We start from the raw sequence: 19836 nt of genomic DNA on the forward strand, positions 1-19836 counted from the left end.
GAGCATAGTCAATCTCTGTATCATAAGCTGATAAAGTGTATTGCACTATTGTAGTCTCTGCGATCATTGATCGATTCGACCCATTCACACCACGATAAGTTAGAGTCGACACCTATTTAGTTAAATAAAGCGGTACATATCAAGTTGAGTCCAATGTTCTCAGATATTGTAAAATGTTAAACCTTTCTCAAGGAATGTTGATCCAACAATTCCATGCATAACATAACATAGACTATAATGTACTACATACGACAGCACCATTTCGATACGCCAAGTAACTATCAGCAACAAAACCACTTCCATGATCGTAAGAAGAGAAAGTCCAATGTTTGATTTCGACTGCATCATAAGCATACATGTACGAACCACCATCATACAGTGATGACATTATGTGTTCCCGAAGAGGTGAGCAAATCCTGCCCCACCGGTCACATAACCGACAAAGGGAAATTATTTTTTTTACCCGAAAAGAACACGGGACAATAATAATAAATACTACATTTATCTAGCACATCTTCTTCAGGTGGTCGCTGCTCCAGAGCGCTCAGTCATTTTCTCTTTTCAAGGAGTCCACAATGCTGACCGGACGCCTCTGACAACCTGACCCATGAAGATCCGGGGCACAATGGGTCTTCAGCAACCCATGCTTGCCGTAAAAGGTGACTCTGCTTGTCGTAAAAGGCGACTAACGGGATCGGGTGGTCAGGCTCGCTGACTTTGTTGATGCATGTCATCGATCCCAATTGCGTGGACCGATGCTCATGATATTAATCACTTGATTGTCTAGTCCAGACTCGATTATTTACAGACCGCTGTCATATAGCTGGAATATTGCTGAGTGCGGCGTTAAACAACAAATCAACCAACCAACCAACCTCTGACAACCTAGGATCTCGTGACATGGTCTGGAAGCTCATTCCATAGAGCCCATATTGTACAAGTCAAATTAAGGAACTGCATCACTTTTGTCACTGATGCCTCAAATCTTGAATCGTAATCCACATGTCTACTATACAACGTTTTGAACGTTTCACAAAGGCCTAGAGTCTCGTAGCCCTGATTGAACAAGTAAAATACTCGTATCTCCATCACAAACAGGACTATCGGTGTACGACTGCATTTATCTTTAAATCAACATTATTGTGTAAATGTTTGACGATACTTACTAACTATTGCTCCAGAAACGTTATTAGATTTAACGTCCCATAAGGTTCCACCGGTTGCCGTGTTTATGACATTCATGGTGTCAAGATGGCCATTAAAATGATTCGTGGTGGAAATATTAGAATTGTCGATTCTATTTTTATTTGTTTTACGTTTCAAAGGGATTTAAAACTACGAAAGCATCATTTCGCTAAAACTTAGTTTTGCATCGAGTCAATGGTTTAATGGCAAAGTACGTGAACAGTTCCTTGGCACCCTGTTCGATTAACGGCGTGAATGGTGCGTCTGTATTGAAAGTACAGGCGGGAAAGCAAGGAAACTGTGTTACTACATTTATCTTGGTGGGCATCAATCAATCAGGTTTCAGTAATGGCGTCCCGAGGGTCTTATGGCGTGACATCAACACTTCACTGAAAAAACAATGTGTACGATCGTACATCTCACTGCAACACTTCACTGTGCATTTAACTGGAAATACGACTCAAATTGTTCCTGACTTCAGCACAAATGCCTTGCATGTTAAATAAGCTGACCTGGCGAAACAACCTTCAGAAAAATACATAAAATCTTACACGAGGCTTTATTTCAGAGTGAAAAACAAATTGAATCCTTTTACCACTTTGCCGCAAAAGTCGATAAAAACCTGTTAAAGTTCAAAGCTTAAGTATGGCAGTGTGAGTTGTTTGACTGAAGAAAGGTTATCTGTACATTCATTACACAGCCTCAGCTACCTTGATATTGAACAGGGCCTTGTTCATGATACCTGAGTCAAGCATGACGGTGTTTGATGGTGGCTCAAATGTCATGGACATGGTCCGGTTGATGGCAAATTAGCAAAATAATAAAAGCGACAAAACTATTTCTATATTCAAAAGAAACCTCTGCCAAAAGCAGAGTTGATTGTACGATTCCGGCAGCAAGAGTGTATGAATCACTATCACATTGTGATGGTACAAGGTGTTCGCGATAAGGTGAGCGTATCCTGCCTAAACCGGTGGCACCCGTCACAAACACATGCAAAGGCAAGTCGGTTGTTCACCGGAAAAAGCACGGGAACATATGGTACAGGTCAAAATAGGAAATTGCATCAGACGTATTTTTTCTCACTGCATCAAATTTTGAAATGTGCTCCACATGTCAACCATAACACTTTGACAGCTTTACTGAGGCCTTGAATGTTGTTATCTTGATCAAACAACTTCTGAGCAAGTGTGGTATCATTACAAATGAGTACATTTGGCCAACACTTCAATATAAAACATCTGCGCCAGAGAAAAACCAGTCCAGATAGTGATGATGCTTCAATGCCTTGATCAAACTCTATCTTAAAATACGATGGACACTACGAAAAGAAATTGGACGAAAAAAATCCAGAACATTTTTCACTCTAAACAAGATATGAGTTTGGTGACGTTATGAACAGTATGATCAAATCTAAGTTTCCACAATCAAGTTTTATTTAAACACGTAATATAAATAAAAATGACCAACTGATAATAAAGTGATCTGCTCTACAACGTGGATAAACATCAGTCATATGCAGAAGTGCATACTATCATATTAACACCACAGGACAAATCTGGAAATATTTCGACGTCGCAAAGCTTTTATCATCTCCAGTTTGGACTAATATATTTACCTCCTCTGTGACCTTCCAAAGAAATGTGTAGATAAACAAAGTGAATTCAGGGCATAGCTGCCACAATTCTGACAAGAACCCCCGGGGGAGAACACATCACTCTTATATTGACTAATCTACTCTGGCAGTCGATCCAACAAAGGGTGCGATTCAAATAATTACTCTGGTTTACAAGACAATGTACAGTTAGGCTCCGGCATACCTACACGAACTGATAGTACCCCACAGGCCCACACGCTCACTCCGATCAAAAGATTAACATCTGACATCTAACAAAGTCACCTACCAACACATATGGCAACAGCCTGACAGTTCAACAAGCTTGACCAGTGTTATGGAACACTCTGGCGCCAGACATCAGAGAATCGGGACATTTGTCGAGAAAGGTTTTGACTAGTCTGTCATATTAATTGTAAACAGCGCTATGCAAATTCATAATTTAATTTAATTTAATTTATCACTGACATATAGTTTACATGCAAGTATCAGGTATGTTAAATTAACTATGTATTGCTATTTACAGGCAAACTTATTAATCATGAAACCATGAATTTACTGGTTTTCGAGTTTTAACTCTCAACATAATGTCGCGATCTACTCTTTACTCTCCTAGAACAATGATGTTGTTCCAAGAATTAATTACTTTGGTTTATGGCGTTAAGACAGCATTTCGCTTATGTCACTGCATGTTTTTGAGGTTAGAGGAAAGCCTCAAGCGACCCAGATCATAGGCAGTTACAAGTTTGGTGAAACTCAAGTGTTCTCAACTCATCTCAAATACTTGAAATACAACAAAGATATGCTATGGATTACATTCTGTGGATAAAAGTTGACGAGAATATTTTAGACAAGTATAAGACAAACATAGATCCAGTGATCAATAATTTCAAATATCTTGATGACATCCAAAGATGAAAGGAAGTGCTAAACCCACCCTCTATCTCGGCACGCAATCCTAGTGATGATAAAGTATTTATCTCTTTGCTTTCCCTCCATTTGGACCATACAGATGTTACCCAGACTCAGAACTGATGTCATTTAATAACATATGCAAACCTGTAAATAGTCCGAGGTAATTAAAGTGAAATAAATTAGGGACCGATCATTTTATATTCTTCTCTATTGTCCCCGCAAATTCTTGAAAATTTAAATTAAGCTTCAGACTGCTGAGACAACTGTCACAGTCTCAAAGTTTTAATTACAAAAATATCTGGTTTTTAGCTGTAGCTGCAAAATATATAATCTCCATACAAAATCGCAGCTCCACCCGTCTTTTCTATCCTCCCTCATCTTCAGTAGACAGAATGTGATTATAAACGGCTTCCTGCATTGCACTTGTTCATGTATTAGAAACTTGAAAAATCCTTTGAATATTCCTAATATGAACATAAACATATATGAGTTATAAGGTAAATGTGTCTCACTGGCCGTAGTTCTTATACTTAGATTAACAACTGTTTGACTGTCGGGATATTGTGGTTATGTTAGTAGTACAAAATTTATAAATTTATTTTATACAATACTCGGACGTATATTATACATTTCGCAACACAATAGTCATGTGTATAAGAACATTTACGGCCATAACGGTCCCCGTTGCACAAAGCGATCTTAGCGCTAAGACCATCGTAACTCCCATTCTTTAACATTGACCAGCAACAGTACTCTTGGGTATTAGTCAATGACAATATAAATAGACTTGTTCGTGTATTTTAAAATATTTTTGAGAATAATACATCGGTATTTATTCTGTAAACATGATTAAAGGGGTAATTCTGAGACAGATTAATTCTGGAAACTTGATAAATGCATTCCTCTAATACCCATTATACAGGCAGAACAAATCTGGACATTGCTTAACGTGTCTCCTTTGGTTCCCCGTTGTGATATTCACTCACGCAACTGATCGTGTAAATGTCAACACAAATAATATGAAGGCGGAAAAAGTCCATCTTGGAAAACATAGACGATGATAAATCATTTGACAATCGATTTTGCAGAATGGCAATTACAAGAAAGTGCTTTCATTTGCAGAATATTTCAAGATGGTCGTACAAATGGCTTCTCTCTTTCAATAAACAAATGTTGAACCGTCCGCATTTATGAAAAGAATTGATTCCTCCAATATCGAGGCCAACAAGCAGAGAAGCCGTTTCATGTTTGATAGAAAAAACAACAGTTTTAGTCTTCACACTTTTGGCCTTAACCACAAGGGTATTCATGGTCAGCAGAGGGCACAGACATGTATTGGAAGTGCTTATTGCACGCTTCGCCACCACAACAAAGTCACGTGGAAGTCGCGACCCTGTCATACAAAAAGGCACATAACTGTGTCACATCCTAAGGGAACAAATGTCACACATGTCCTTTCCTCCAATAAATGCAACTACATTGGCCTTTGTATTGACAAGATATAAATAAACATACGGACAAATGTATATCGTTTATAACCATTCATCTAAAGTGCAAGTGAAAAGGCAAGTTTGTCCACCTAGGTCGTGCTATGGAACAGCGAACCTGCACTGAACAATAACAGAATACATTTGGAGTGTCAGTTAGTTTCCAAACTGACTGTCGATTTATTTGAGTAGATGCACCAAGGACACAAATACACATAATCCCCATCTGGGTGACAGGTTATACTCAAAGATCCATTAACATGAAATAGCATCATAAACATTCAACATTATTCTAATTCTGTACAAATTCTGTGTAATATTAAGGTCGGGTGTCGAATTCATATTTCCATAAAAACGTCATTTGCATTCATTTATTATGACACTACTGATCATCACGGTACTTTGCTGATAAATGATTCACTGTAAGCGTAATGTAAATGTCATTACTATATTTTCCTCTAAATAATACATCTACTTCGACCACTGATATTTACGAAACGTATACGTCAGTATACAATCTACACCACCCACGAAGAGCTATGTCAGGGACAGGCCATTTGAGATGAGTGGGGGGAGGGGTGGGGAGGGGGATAGGAGGTATATATTAAACTACATATGATAAATCAGATATTTTTTAATTAAAACTATATGTTTTTTGTGAAAAAGACCCTTTGCAACAATGTATTTTCATAAAAGATAATTGCTCTGATTTTCCACAAGCTGAAGCATAAATTGTTTTTGCACTCATTGCCTCGAGCAATCTAGTTATTTTCAATAAAATCCTAGTTCCTCAGACCCCCCCCCCCCCCCCCCCCCCCACACACACACACACACAAAACCTCCCATCCTAGAATATCAAATGGTAGGTTCTTTCTGCATGAAATCTGCTTTTGAACCTAGATTTGCTATGTCGCTTGTTTGTCATTATCTTCCAGTGAAAGTCAAGCTGAGTGTTATTACCCATGAATAAATGCATGAGTAGGAGCATCATTACATACTCGTCCTCGCTAGAAATCTATATCTGGGAAAATTGGACAATTAGATCTTCATATCATACAAGATGTAGAAATAGAGACGTCAGCATTACATAATTTGCTTGTCTCAAAGGGCCGAGTTAAACACATGCATCCAACACCGACATGTCCTTCACATCTGACAGGGAGAGAATTACTCACTGAACCAACACACTGAGAGGAGGAATGTCTACGCAGGGGCAAATTGATGGTTGTAATTTATCTTGCTTCATGATTCCTGTTATCTTCAAGAGTTGCGATTCTGTGCAAGGGGTATGCCTGCCACACTTACAGTAGATGGATGAGATGTTTAAGATAAATTGTATATCAAGATGCGTCTCGAATGAATTGATGTCTGTCTAAACTGTCATGCCAGTATGCTAAAAAGAATATAAAAAATGGTAAGGGTCTTCCTTGTTGCTGTAAGTATATTTGTATATAAATACATGATTACAACGTTTAATATAATGTCAAGACAAAAGTTTATGTGTTGTTCGTTGTGTCCTGTACAATCAGCTTCAAGGGCTCCACTCTCATCGTACCTAAAGTATGGAAAGTTTCTCAACAACTGGACAGCAGCTATGTCTACAGGAATCGAAAAATGACAAACAAAATTTTTAAAAAGTCGGTTATGCTACCAAAACAGTATTTTGTGAGCTGAAAAGGGACAAAACGTCATAGATTAAGAATGCCATATTTCAGCTATTGATTTTTCTAATATTGCTACATGTTTCAGAGACGCATACGGGTATTTCATAACGGGGGTATACATTTTACATCTCCTTGGTTCCTTAGACAACCAGTCGGGCGAATAAAAGCGATCCAAAATCATAAGAAATCTTCATTGTGCATAAACTTTTGCATAATCACAACATGTCCTGTATAACAAATGTTATATTTGAGATGAGACTTTCTTAGTAAAGTACAGATTCTCGTACTTTTTGGGTTGAATCCCGTGCGAGGTTCGAACCAACACTGACAGAGATTGGAACCTAATCGCCAGCACTCATAGTCAGTGATCTGACCCACTCAGCCACCGAGGCTTCCACAAAATAAAAGTCCGACAACTGGTAGCCTAGATCACATATGTTGTTTACTCTGGCAGTGTGGGTTCGAATCCCGCAAGGGAATTCAACCCCCAAAAGTAGGAGAATCTGTACATTACTAAGAAGGCGTTATCCCAAATATAACATTTGTTACATTTGACCACTTTCTAAATGGCATTGTGTGTTCATAGCTTTCGGCCATGGGAGCCGTGCCAATGTACACTTGTCAGAGTGAGTGAGTGAGTGAGTATGGTTTTACGCCGCTTTTAGCAATATTCCAGCAATATCACGGCGGGGGACACCAGAAATGGGCTTCACACATTGTACCCATGTCGGGAATCGAACCCGGGTCTTTAGGGTAACGAGCGAACGCTTTAACCACTAGGTACACATTTGTTACATTTGACCACTTTCTAAATGGCATTGTGTGTTCATGTCATGTATACTTTTGCAGACAATAATCTCAAAACGTAATATGAAATTCTGGCAAAAGATCGCATATACTGTGATAGTGGGTAAGTCATTATTTGAAGCGCGACAATGATACTAAGAGCCACAATGATGTACGGATATAAATGGTGAAATATACTGAGTCCGGCCGTTCACAGGGTATAACGAAAGATGATCCACTTAGTATATCATGTAATTTCCCTGCCGTGGGAGACGAATTTCATTACTTGTTTAGATGCAAATATACTGTTAGACTCCAGCTGTTGCTAGTAAGTCTGTCCCAGCCTCAGTTAGTTCCAGGTCGATGTGACACAGCTAGAATATTGCTGACTGTTGAAACAGCAATCACTCACTCACTAACTATGCAATTACAAAACAGATAGGTTATATTGACTATAATTTATAGAGACTTGTGAATAAACATGATGTTTTTATTGACTTTTTTATGCAAACCGAAGTATTATTATCTTCGTCTATGACAATGCAAAATGAAATGAACACAAATTAAAATAGTGTCTTGTCCTCCAACTCATATATTGGTACATTTTCTGATTATAGACCACATTAAAATATAGCAAAATACAATACAAAATAATCAAGTAGCACTTCCGACCAAACTCGATGTGCAAAATTACTTCCCTTGGAGGCTATCAGAATCTTTTATACAGTTTACCGCAACCGTGGTATAGTGGATAGAACGTCTGCCTTGAGGTCGGAAGGTCGGTGGTTCGATACCCGGCCGCACTTAACCGAAAGACGTTCAGAGATGGTACTTGTTGTTACCCTGCCTCGCACTCTGAATTTAGGTTATAAATCAAGGTCTGGTCGTCTCGGAGTCAGTATACTGTGTCTGAATGGGGTATCCATATTAACTCTTCAAAATAGTATCTCCTCAGGCTTGCACTGTAAAACCAGTATTGGTCCGGACCAGTACAATCAGCCAGACAGACACATACACACGTGCATTTATTTAGCCCAAGGCATGACGATGTAAAACTACCAATAAAACCTGTCTTTGGTTAAATCCCCATTGAATGCTGTGAACCCCTTCCTTGCTTTATTACATACGAATATAACATAGCTGTATATAATATACTATACTGAATATGATAGTAACAAATGTGTGCGTACATGGTAATTCCAAGGTATGTTTATATCAGTACTGTTACTGTCAAGCAGGACCACCTGATGTCAGGAATCGTCTTTTTTTATCCCATATAGAAACAGGGGAATATTCGAGATGATTAAGTTTAGGCAGACTCGTTGTACATTTCTCGTCTACAGTACGTCTGTTGTGATGGCGTGTGTCCCCACGGTTCATATGACAAATCACCGGTATTAAATTGGTGTGTAAATAAAAGAGAGAAAAACCTTTTTCAATAAGCATACGAATGCTCTACTTAAATTACTGTCGGCTATACCATAAGCATGTGTTTATAAATCACCAGTGAGTGTGTGAGTGAGTTGGCTTTAACGCTGCATATAACAGTATTCCAGTTATATCACGGCGTGTCAGCTTAATGTGGGAGGAAAGTCCGAAGTGATGCAGGTCTCAGACGTTTACCACTTCGATGAAACCCACCAACACGGGTATAGTGCTGACAAACCTAGAAACATAATGGGGGCGAACCGGGATTCGAACCCACAATCATAGGTTTCTGGCGTGCCCAAGGGACGCAACTCTGCACAGCGACTCGCGGCGCCTTAGACGACTGGGCCACCCGTGCCCCCTTATAAATCACCATTACATATCAAAGACAACTGAAGTGTTCATCTGAAATAACACGGACAGTATGTGGTGCAAGTCAATCACAGGGAACATCGGACTGGTGATTTCCGGCACTGATGCGTCATGTTTGGAAGAGTTCACTGAGGCTCTCATTGGTGTAACCCTTGTCAAACAAATTCTGAACAAGTCAAAATATTGAGTTGCATCTTACTTAATCTCGTTGCTGATTCCATATTTGATGGAGGATGGAAATATATACAAAAATATGATATCTTTCAGCCTGTGATATTTCACGCCTCATGGCTAGAAAAAAAACCACTTCATGTTTGCTCAAAACAAAAACCCATCAGCCATAGTAACCTATGCTCAACACTATATACATGCGCAGGTCCCTGTTAGTTTTCGGGCCAGGATATTACAGTTTGCTTGAGGTAAGGGGAGGACTACTGAGGATCTGTTTGTTCATTGAGTCAGTTATATCATGAAGGGTACGTATTATGAGGTATCACAAATGTATGTGACTTCGACTTTTGAGACTCGCAATGGCAATTGCACGGAGCTGGTGACCCAGAATAGTTGAGGGTGTGTGACCCTACAAATGTCTTCACGTGTCTTAATAAACATTCACGATCCTATGCAGCAACACAATCCAATACAAAAAAACCCTTAAGAAATCTCTACGAAATATATAACGACATTGCTAGAGAACAACCAGTCTTGGTTTTTCAACGACACAGATTCCAATTGTCGTAAAAGGCAAAATAGCGGTGAAAATAACACGAATAGACCAATGAAAAGCACAGTCCATTGTAGGATTTCGACTTAATATTGATGACACCAGATAGTTATCATCTACATTAATACTCACATAATATAAATCAAAACATAAATACAAAAACACCTGTGATGAATATTGTGTCATAGGCCTGATACACATGTCATTCTTAAGGTTTTAGTTTATAAACTTGTTCCAATCCAAACATAAATATCATTATTATTTTTTAAAGTGATTTTCATATGATCTATTTTTCTCATTGTTAATTGCAGTTAAATAACACACCTTTGCCTGGGGTTTAAAATTTATGAGACTGTATTTATCTTAAACATAGTCCCCCAAGCCCACTCTCTCCATCAATCAATCTGACGCCCTGAGCTCGGTACAGATGCAGTGAGCGTCTCATTTTCACTGAAGTGTCGATGTCACACCATTAGACCTCTGTGACGCCATTACGGATATTGGACTGATGTCGACCAAGTTGAATGTAATTATAAAGTGATACAATCCTTGACTTATCGCCGGGACTCACATTACATGGGCACACATCACTCTGGAATCGAAAACATTGTGTCCAACCTTCTTTGATGGCAACAGCTTTCAATGCACCAGTAAATCAAAGTTAAATCCACCACCATTTATAATTGCGCCTTGTTTTCTTAAATTGCCCATTTCTTGTTTTATTTAAAATGCACCATGTTACTGAAAGACGCCACTTGTGTGACCATGTTTGGAATTAATTTGCTGTCATCACTGATTTCCGTGATCCATTCCTAAAATGTTTAACGCTATTTTGCCATTTTCGTCCGTAACCAGTAATCTCTGGCGGTAGCGTTTCATGAGGAGTTCAACATCCCATTATTGTACCGATGCGAAATACATTTGCAGTTTTTAAAAAAGTTCAAAAATACATTTCTATGTAAAGTCAATGCAAGAAAATACCCAGTCTCAGCTATCTGCCGAAAGAGATTCAGTCGGGCGTAAAAAGGCAAAATAGTGATGAAAATGATATAAATGGATAACCGAAAGATGTTCGCGAAAATGTGCCCTTCTCTTATGGTTGCACCTGCCACTCACACAATGAAAAGTGAATGCTTGTTTGTGGCCTTCTGTTGCACTCAGCAATACCCTTGACATCTGACACCGGTCTGTAAACCAAGTCACTGAGCATGACCACCCAACCGTTAAAGTAAGTGCCAGTGAGTCAGGAAGTGGGAAGGAAGGTTTCATGTAAAAGTAATTGATTTGGCTAGCATCATGCATCATGTTGTTTAGCGACATACAATTCGTATGTTCCTCTGAATGGCTACCATAAATCTTCTGGAACGACTTCACCAGGCCTTTACAGATGAAACCTCGATTAAAAAGTTTCGTAGTAAGCAAAATGTGCATTTCCATGACATTTGAATAAAAGCTAATACTTTAAAGAATCTTAGCAACTGAGAAATGTAGACGCCATTAGCTGGATCTGATGGTATGTTCACTGTTTCGAAATTCGAAACCACCCTTCTTGCCGTGCAGCTTGGTAAAGACGTTTCCATCATTTTGAATTCCTATGCATAGAGCCATATAGGACACTGCATGCGGTGTCTCTGTTATTTCTTTGGTTCCAACTCTTGTGGGAAGATTCGTATGCAAAGAGATAGATAGAATAGATAGGATATGAGAATACGTAGTACACGTGGTGTTACCTACTACTTGTATAAAATGTCAAAATTTGACAAAAGGTAGTGTCAATCAGGAAATCCAGGAAGTCACATGTGTGGGTATTCGAATAAGTATTCCAAAAAGTGAGTTCGAGTTTAACAAATTGATCATATCCATCAAAATACTTTTAGGTTCATTATTGTAATAAACATTAACATAAAAATGACATCCTTTCTTGGCTACAATAACCCATTTGGTTATAGAATCAATTTCTCTTTCAGTTTATGATCGGTGATAGTTGGGTAAAGGGTGGAAAAATCAAAGGATTTTAAACTGGAAAACGACTTTTTTGAACTGTTACAGCTCCTATTGACGACATTCTAATGATCTAAAGGATTCTTAAAATAGTGGAAAGCCCACAAACTCAGTTGCTAGTATCCATGCCCAGGGCATTCAGAGTGAATGCCTTCGCCTTTCTAACTTAACGGAAGTGTTGCATCACCAAACATTTAAACATATTTTAATATACATCTATTGTGATTTGTGGTCACGATTTGATACCATGAAACTTCCATGACCCCTAGCATGACCCCTAGCATAGATACTAGGTACTGGGTGTGGAGGATTCCACCATTCGGAGAAACCTTTACAGCAGTAGGATGATCCCGCTATGGTTTATAAAATCATGACATGGCCAAGGCCTCTAGATCTTCTTTTCAAAGCGATCTTAGTTCTTCGACTGTCATATTTCACACACCTGAACAGACTTAAACAGAAAATCAAAGCGCTAAGACGAACTGGTTGTTGAAGCGAGATATCGCATTGTGTTATTATAACGTGGGGACAGTGAAACACATTGACAGACAGAAAACCAGTGTTATGTTTCGTTCCTCTTGTCGTCATTATTTTACTGTCTTGACTTGTAGCCGGGTTTGTTATGGAAAATACAATATCAAACACAGGCTACGGATGCGATTCTTCATTGCCGTGGAAGATGTATATTGACACCCTAACCTTTCACAAAATAAAAACATTATAAAAACAAACATCTACATATTCTCACATTAAAATCACAATGAATGCTGTATGACAATCATCCTTACGCAGATAATTAAACAATTTATCAAGGGAGACAACTCGATCCCGATATTAAATATAGGTTATACTGTGAACATGTCACATGATTGTCTGGTCATTGAATGGCATTTAGAAGTGATACACATAAAGAAGATAATTTATGGATGTCAACAGCTTTATAATGACGAACACAAATGTTCTTTTGTTCGGAATATATACTATACGTTGTGTTTCTCATAACAAAGATGTTGACATCCATAAATTATCTTCCTCATGGTTGTAAATATATATATATATATATACACACACACACACACACACACACACACACACACACACACACACACACACACACACACACACGGCAAACAAATGAAAACATTTGTCAAGCCCATTTCAGGTGTCCCCCCTGATATTGCTGGAATATTGCTAAATACGGCGTAAAACCATACTCACTCACTATCACTAAACCTAACAGCGAATTGTTTGTCCAAAAATCTGCCTGTCCGAAATATGAGTTGACTTCAAAGAGGTGTGGTAAGTGCAGGGTAGATGAAAGTACACAGTTTGAACAAGCCAATGAAAACAAGGCTTGGGTTAGAACAAAAGAAACACTGACGTAGACATGGACCAACCCAACCACCCTTTACATACAAAGTAAACTAATCCAGAAGCCTATAATAAATATTAAAATAAGAACCTACTTTACTAACAACTTAAAACAATACCATAGAAATACAAGAACCTAAAATGGACAAAAAACATACTTACAACAAAACTGTAAATAACACGTGTCTGCCACATTCAGTACCGAGGGTGGAACTTAGGAGACAGTAAAGTCCGCATGGTGTAGACAGTGGTAATGCAACAGATCCTTATAAATTAGCATTAATAGGCAGGTATTTATCAGAGTCGTTACCTTTCATTCTGTTTACTATGTTCTCTTCCTATTTAATTGAAATAGGTGTACAAATAATAGTCAGACTTGAGATGGATAGGTTTTCCAGTTGTATAAAAGGACACGAGTTACATTCGACTAATGCATCTTCAGAAACATCTCCTAACGGAAGTGGTCTATATTGATTTGAGTCCACCATTTCAATCTTAACCTTCTCCCCAGGAATGTTGATTTACCTTACACTGGTGCTGTAAGCAGGATAATGATGGAGTATGAACCTTGATACTGATATATGATACTGAACCCTGTCCAAGCCGCCAGTACAACACTAGCTCGACTATTGAGCAGCGTAATATAAATGTTCAATATCAATATCACATTTCTATATTTCTATTTTTATATGGTATTTTCGCCATAATTATACTGAAGAATGTCACACATCAATATAAAGCATATATGTGTTGTTAACCGGCGTGTTGTGTATCTATGGTTAAATGTCTGTGATGATGACAAACGGTGATATGGAAGCAGTGAGTTAGTGATTGAGTTCGGTTTAACCACGCTTCGAATACAGTGATAGTTTAATTAAGGATGAAAACCCAAAGGGACGCAACTCTGTACAGAACACTGCGGCGCCTACTTGGCGACCGGTACCCTCTATATGTGGACATAGATATGTACAAAAGCCAAACGTGGAGGAACAGTACCAGTGGGAGTAAGACGAGTCCTATGGATGAACAACTTCTTATTACAATTAGTGCGACTTTTCGGTGTAGAACACCTTTATCAAGCAAGTGTGTTATCAACACCTTTATCAATCCAAAGGTGTTAGGATCTACACCGAAACGTCGCACTAAATGTAATAAAGAAGTTGTTCATCCATAGAACTCGTCTTACTTCATCACACCAACTTCTAAATGCCACTGAAAGAAGTAATACAAGAGGGGTTCAGGTAATTGCATCAAGCGTATTTAGTACCTCACAAACTTACACGTTAAAACAACGGTGAATCCCCTAATCCCACAGAGGCTGATACTGTGTTGTTGCTGCAGTTAAATGCACCCTCAAGAGAAGCCACGTCGGCAGTATATATCCTTTAATTACCAGACAACAACCATGTGCAAAGACCAATTTAAACGTGATTTTGTCTGGGTCACAGTGGTCGTTGTCCATTCGAAAACAATGATTAATGTTTCTTCAAACGTGGAGATGGTGTACTATACGTGCTGTGTGCACACTATCCTCATCACTGCAACAACACCACGTCTTTCTGAAGTCCCCAGCAATCTTGGTAATGGTCTTTCCAATATTCATTGATGGTCAAATCAGTAATGAGTGTGAATTGGATTGATTGGGACATGTAATAGTAACTAGCAAACCAGTCCAAGAGTAGTGGAGGATGAATGTTAGCAAACACACATGGATCAACTTCGAAAATAACAAATCAAGCCATTACGCAAAACATTGCATATGCCTCGCAGTTTGGGAAAAGAAATAATGTGCCATCTTCTTGCAGACTTTGTTTAAGTGTCAATAATACAGGGTGAAAACATTTCAGTAAATGGACACTTTTTTATGTTGGCACATATGATTGAGCACCTCGACATTAAAAACATTATTGCTGATTTCAAACTATTATTCTATATATAAGCAATAGTCTTTTTATTAGTGCTGGAATATGGTGGTCCCCGTCACAAGTGGAGAGATCGTCACATAAGTCGTCATGGAAAATTAAAATTTATATATTACACCGATTCGAATATACCATGGACAGCAGTGACCTTTCCTTGTGAGGTTTGACTTGCAATCATTTATCTCCATGTTCCTTTTAAAAATGAAAAAAAGGGTAAAACGATTATATGGAAAAACTCTAAAAAGCACTATATGGATTATTCATATGAATTTATTTTAGGCCATCGCCAAAGGCGAGGGAGTATTTATTTACTTTGGACACAGAAATCTCGCAACTCGTTTCTTATTACTTTTAGTTGCTCGTTGCTTTTTCCTAACATGCAACATATGCTACTTTCCCACAGACCAGTGCCATAGTCAGGACAGCTGAAACTAAATGCTGACATGGAACGTCTTTGATGTTGACTCAGATGTTGTTGTGAAATGAATGTACTATTTACCTGCTACTCTTTCAAACAACTCAAGCTACCATACTTAGGCTTTGAACTTAAAAAGATCGCGATCGATTTTCGCGGCAAAGTGTTAAATGGGTGTAATTTGTTTTTTCACTCACAACTAAAGCCTCATATATTATTTTGTGCGCTTCGCTCATGGCGTTTTCACCATGACAGCTAATTCAACACGCAAGACATTTGTATCCTATTTAAGAACATATTGGAGTCGTATTACCAGTTCAATGCAGTGTTAGGTGTTCCTGTGAGATGTAAGATTGTACACGTTGGTTTTTCACTGAAGTGATGACGTCACACCATAAGACCCCAAGGACACCATTTCGGAAACCTGATTGATGCCCATCTGAGTTAATGTAATAACAAAGTGGAAATAGCCAAGCTTTATTGCCAGTACTTTCCACACAGAAGGACGAGTAGATAAATCAGTCATGATAATGGCCCTTTGCTGTTAATGCAGTTTGATGGGATGCAATCAAAAAGAAACATTAGAAAAATAAGCTTTACATAATGTTAAGACGTCGATAAGACGACGGCATTCGACTGTGTATCTGTGCCTTTTGAAAAATGCTGAAGACAATTCAAGAACTTCCTCCACGAATACGTTTGATAAAAATTACAACACATTAGTTGGTTGAACCCACACTTTGTTTGGTCGCGCGAAAGGAAAATGAATATTAATGACTTTCAAGAGTATCAACGGTGTTGTGAAATAAGAAAGTTATGGTGATTTGAACATGCAGTCATAAACTAATGGATGAGGAGTCATTCTTGTTACCGAGACACGAGTACGACTAGTTTTTTCATGAGGTGTAATATGTGACCCTGTACAGTACTTATTCACAATGAAGGCCCCCAGTTCCTGGACACTCTCTATGTCACAGGAAGGAAGTTATCTGGCAACGAACGGAAACATGCCCATCCTCTTTCTGTGGATCCATACGGTGAGTGAGTGAGTGAGTGTTGTCTTACGCCGCTTTTAGCAATATTCCAGCAATATCACGGCGGGGGGACACCAGAAATGGGCATCACGCATTGTGCCCATGTAGGGAATCGAACCCGGGTCTTCAGCATCACGAGCGAACGCTTTAACCACTAGGCTACCTCATCGCCCCTGAATCCATAATCTAAGTCTGTTACAAGTGGAATAGTACTGAAGGTATCCGCCAAATAAATGTTTCTAAACCCTCTCTGCATATTGATAAAATATTGATATTGATCTGGTTAAAATGGCTGTAGAAGTGAGAATAAATCGAGACGCTGAAAAAGAATATACAGATATGCATAATTAGATATTTAGAATTTACAAAGTGAGTAAATAAATTATACCCCTGATAAATGTTGTGTTACATTATATCATCGCTAGAACGTTCTCCAACACATTATTATAACACACGCGCGACACAACTCCCCCAACAACTACAAGAAAAAATGAAGTAGAGTTCACCGCATCACTACAACACCTCAAGAATGCGCCCACGAGTCACCATCAAACCGCGACGGCCCCAGGCTTCCCCACCTACTACAACACCTCATCACAACTACAACACCTCATCACTACTACAACACCTCAAGAATGCGCCCACGAATCACCATCAAACCGCGACGGCCCCAGGCTCCCCCACCTGTGCAACTCGCCACAAACACACGCAAAGGTAGCCAAACGCCCACCCGAACAAACACAAGAAAACACACGACACAAACAAAAACAGGGGGCCGCACTGGCTACCACTCTGGAAGCCCAGAAAAGCCCTCCACACGTCCACCATAAAACCTGCAGAAACATGGCCTGTTATTTCAACTCGTATTAACAGTAATATCAAAGTGATCTTAGCTAATACGTTACAACATAATACATGTATATTTAGCAAAGACGAACCACAAACCCAGAACAGTTTTCACTCTGACCATGAATGAATGAGTTGTGTTTAACGCCGCTGTTAAACCGAGGTTTCAAAAGGTGATATTATGATTGTGGCACAAATCTCTATTTCTACAATCAGATTTTCTTTATACAGATTTCGTTTAGTCGTGGACAACATGAATAAGTCTGAAAGTCTATTGCATGTGTGCTGACTGAAGCTAATGTAAAAGTGCAGATTCACTTAGCGATACATTTGGAGAAACTAAAATTAGTTTATGTTTAGGAACGTCGTTTTACCGAGGCAATTTGATTTATTTATATATAAGTGCAAGGTTCAATATTTCTCTGAATAACAGGAAAGAAGCCCTAGGTTAACACGAACTGATTTCCTTAATGGCATATATTGCACATGCAACTGTTAGATATATTAGATAGACGATTCGTTTTTATGAACAGGCACAATTATTAAGACGTGAAATGATGTGTTCTGGTTGGTCCAGTGATGAGTGGGTTGAACACCGGATGTACATCACTTCAGTTACATCACGTGGGAGGTGATGGGACAGCTGCGTCACGGGTAGTGTACAGCGGCAACAAACTAAGGATCCTATTCGTGGCGATTCATGGACACAAACCCACAACTGGTGGACCAACAGCAGGGGGACGCGCTTGCTTACATTTTTGTCGATGTAAATTCACGAGAAGATCTTCGGCGACTGTAAGACTAACTCAGATCCAGTGATCAATAATTCCAATAATCTTGATGACATCCATTGACACATGAAAGGAAGTGCTGAGCCCACTCTGGTATATCTGGGCGCACAATCCCAGTGATTATAATGTTCTAATCGCTTTGCATTTCCTCTTTTTGGACTTGCCAGATTCAGATTTAGTCTCATCTAATACCATACGCATACCTTGTAAATCGCAGAGGAAATTGAAGTGAGGTAATTTAGGGCTTTAGGAAACCATTTCCTCCATCACAGACTGAAGTGAATTTGTTATCATGAAGAGCCGACTTACGCGACAACAGCTGTCCATAACTTAAAATAAAGCATTCATTTGATTTGTTAGAACATAGCTGCATAACTTTATACAATGTAGCTGTATAACTACATAAACAATATGTATACATACAAAATTTATACTGTAAAACCTCTTTATTCCCGCTATTGTGGAGGAAATGTGTCTGAATCATGCTGAATGTGTCTCCCTCGGTTCTCCTTCGTGACATTTACTCACGCAACTGGTCATTTAAAAGTCAATGGAACTAATATGAAGTCTTATAATGTCAATCTTGCAAAATCTAAGTGACTTCTATATCTAATTATTTGAGAGTCGATTTAACAATAATGTAAATTACAAGAAGCTTGTTACATTTGATGAATACTTCAAGACGCGTGGTCGTACAATAGCTTCATGTTTCTAACTCAAAATAGAATTTAAAGACAACAGACAAAGAAACTATTCCAAGTTTGAAAGAAAAAACATACAACACTTTCATACCACACACGGTTCGTAATCGCGACCAGCACATGAGACTTGGCTAATTCACGATCCCATACAACAGATAAGACCTCGTTCATGGTAAAATTGATATTTCTGTTTTAAGCCTGAAATAAGCTGTTGTGAAAGCGACGGAATGTTTTAACATAATCATAAGAAATATATGCTAAAGGCAGGGTATTGTACGAATCCGAGTTTATCGTAAGCATATGTTTATGAAACACTATAAATCTGTGATGATACCAGATGTTTCTGAAATGAATGTACTATTAAGATGGGCATATAAAGCCCTACCGTTGGCACACGTCACAAATACATGCAAAGGAAAGTCCGTTGTTCATCTTAAAACACGGGAACACACGGTACAAGTCATCGGGCATATTTTTGTCACTGATTGGAAATATCCTCCAAATGTATACCATGAAACGTTTTTGAGCTTTACTGGGGCCTTGAATGCTGTAACCTTGAACAAACAACGTTCGAACAAG

Source organism: Haliotis rufescens, unplaced genomic scaffold, assembly GCF_023055435.1.
Source record: "Haliotis rufescens isolate VD_foot unplaced genomic scaffold, xgHalRufe1.0.p SCAF_17, whole genome shotgun sequence".
Taxonomy (NCBI): domain Eukaryota; kingdom Metazoa; phylum Mollusca; class Gastropoda; order Lepetellida; family Haliotidae; genus Haliotis; species Haliotis rufescens.